Source organism: Gadus macrocephalus, chromosome 5, assembly GCF_031168955.1.
Source record: "Gadus macrocephalus chromosome 5, ASM3116895v1".
NCBI classification, from domain to species: domain Eukaryota; kingdom Metazoa; phylum Chordata; class Actinopteri; order Gadiformes; family Gadidae; genus Gadus; species Gadus macrocephalus.
Window position 1 is genome coordinate 5,170,373 of NC_082386.1, and position 3,119 is coordinate 5,173,491.

Here is a 3,119-nt window from a genome sequence, read left to right on the forward strand (position 1 = left end):
TAGTTGTCTCTCTCTCTCCTGAATCCTCCTCTTTTCACTGGGCATTTCGGCTTCACTTAACAATAACAAACAATACCCAAAATAGTGATAAGATTTAGGCATGAACCATTTTGAATGAAAGAATTCATGTGATGCATTACTTCGATCTTTTATTCTTCTTGTTAAAACGAAATGTTAGAAACTAACTATAAGCAGACATGTAGCTTAGTTTGCCTACCAAAAAATGTGTAGACGGGCTGCTTGTCTGCAAGCTAGCTAGCTGTCTGATTATTTAGGCTAAACGTTACGTGGCAAACTGAGCCTGGATTTATGAAGATTGTAATTCATTTCATAAAACGTGATGATGATTGTTTGTTTGTTATACATCTCAAATTCACCTTTTCCGACAACATCAAGGCAGTCATCTCACAGGTGCCGGTGTTCCGGTCGCGTGCAGCGCTGCAGCTACGTAAAGCAGCTTTCACACGCCGCGCGGCAACTCGCCGCCTCCATTCATTTCAATTAGGGAAGGGCGGCAGAGGGGAGGCGGCAAAAGCGGCTGTTGCCGCGCGGCAGTTTGCCCTCCCCCTGCTGACTTTCACTCTCAGTGCCCGAACTGAATTGAATGAGGCTACGCTTACTTTATGAAATGTTTCGAGTGGCGATTTTTTTATCTAGGCCTATGTGGCAGGTTGAGCTATACCTCTGGCCGGTCTCGGGGTATGATTGGGCGAGCCATAGCCATCCTGATTAGGGGGGCAGACTTTATTTTAATATAAGGTCGGTGGACGTCATCGGGAGGGATATGTCCTACCCGTTGTTTTGCTTCCGGGGCGTCCATTACTCGGTGGCGTAGGCTGGAAGTTGGTTGCTTACAAATTAGGTGCTGGTTTGGGATCACCTGGAGGTAGGCTGCTATTAATTTACTATTCTCGTCAGTCAACATATGTAAACTAAAGGCTAACTCTTCTCCGGTTGTGCTGTTAGCCGTAGATGAGCTGCGACTTCGCTCTCCATGACCGGCTGTTCCAAACTGAGGCATTCATCGGCGGCATGCCTTGAAGTGGATCGTGGCCAATTACCCCAACGTCACCGAAGGGCTGCTGTTCTGTTGCGCCACAAAATTAACTCTCTCATGCATGACGACCTGCATGCGCACTTCATTGTTTTCTTTGTTTTATGTGTATTCAGCTACACAGTGGTGTGCTGCCCGTCTGCCCTGCCTGCCCTGCATGGCATGCTGCTTACTGTTTGTGCTAACGTGGTTATCCAGTGTTGTGCATCTCCTGGCTCTGCTTGACCTGCACGCGCATTCTATTGTTTTCTTTGTTTTATGTGTATTCAGCTACGCAGTGGTGTGCTGCCCGTCTGCCCTGCATGGCATGCCGCTTACTGTTTGTGCTAATGTGGTTATGCAGTGTTGTGCGTCTCCTGGCTCTGCTTGACCTGCACGCGCATTCTATTGTTTTTTTTTGCTTTATAGGTTAATGCTACGCAGTGGTGTGCTGCCCATCTTCTCTGCTTGACCTGCATGCACGGTTTATCGTTTCTTTGTATCATAGGCTAAGGCTACGCAGTGGTGTGCTGCCCATCTTCCCCGCTTGCCCTGCATGCTGCTTTATTCTTTTGTTTGTTTAATTTGTCGATTCTTTTCATTCCTTTTCATTTAGTTTATTCGTCCAGTCTGCTAAACTTTTGTGTACATCTTGTGTGTCCTAGGTGGTAACCAGACATGTAATTGGTATCCAGTAATCCTAATAAATTATATTCATTTGAATTCAAGTCTCTGGCCCAGATTGTACGAACTTGTATTGCCTAAAGCTTTTATAGCGTCTCGGGGGTGGCTATAGCCAACCCGGTCTCACGAAAAGACGTGACACTGTCACGTTATTTAATCTATTGAAACGTGTTCAGGATCACGTATTTTCAAATTTTTCGTGTTTACAAGCACAAATTCCAAACCCATGTATTTCAATTGGAAGTATTTGTCGTGTCACCAGCACGACTTCCAAACTAAGGTTCTGTGCGGGAGCGTTCTCCCTAATGTCACTTAAGGAGCTCCGTACAGTACATTTATTGTTAAAAATTGTGAATGATATGACAGCTTTAGGCCACCCGTTTCTACTTTCACCTTTGATTCTGAGAAATTGTGACAATTCACAGATATAGGCTATTAAATGCAGGTGCGCTGCTCAGGCAAACCGCGAAAGAAAAAAGGGTAGCTGCTTAATCTGATCTTTTTAGAATTGTATGTCTTGATGTTTTGATCTAACCATAGATCTATTGTCTTGTTTTTGGCTATGTGAATGGAAGTCCGCGTCGATGCCTCGCAAGTCCAGTGTCGCGAGCGGACGTGACATCTAGAAGTCATACCGTATAATAATGGGTTATCACTATCCTCGGGCCGGGCCTTTGATCGAGCGTTTTTACTTTTATTTTATCATTATCATAAATTAGCCTAATCTGAGGAGAAATCTATGCCATAAACAGAAATATTATGGGTCTTTATTACACGGGTCTTCTCAATGCCGTGGAACGCTCCGTTCACTTGCATGGGTCCGGGGATATCTCGGGATTGGTTTCTTTATTAATCGAATGGGAAATGCAATAGGCCTATTTTAGGACCGAATCACCGTTGAACTTGTTTCTAATAACATTTCTAGCGAGAAATGTACTTTTTACTTGCATAATCTTTAGTCAGTGATTACGTATGATCTTTAGTTTTATAGTTATTAGGAAGATTTTATCGGCTCGCTCGCATGTTTCAATGACGTCAGGTTGCTAAGGACGCTGCTTTCGCTAAACTAGCACACACACACACACACACACACACACACACACACACACACACACACACACACACACACACACACACACACACACACACACACACACACACACACACACACACACACACACACACACACACACACACACAATGCATTTCGCTGCAGATATTCCCTCAATTATTATTACTTTCAAAACGTTGGCCAAGGTTGAATATCCTTTTTATTTGGGCTGCTTCTAGGACATTTTGGGTGGATTTTGAACGGTATGTGGGCGGGACGTTTTTTGCAGGACCTGGCAACCCTGCGCTGTTGCCCGGGGTGCTGAAATGCTCCGGAACAGATCTGGATCCA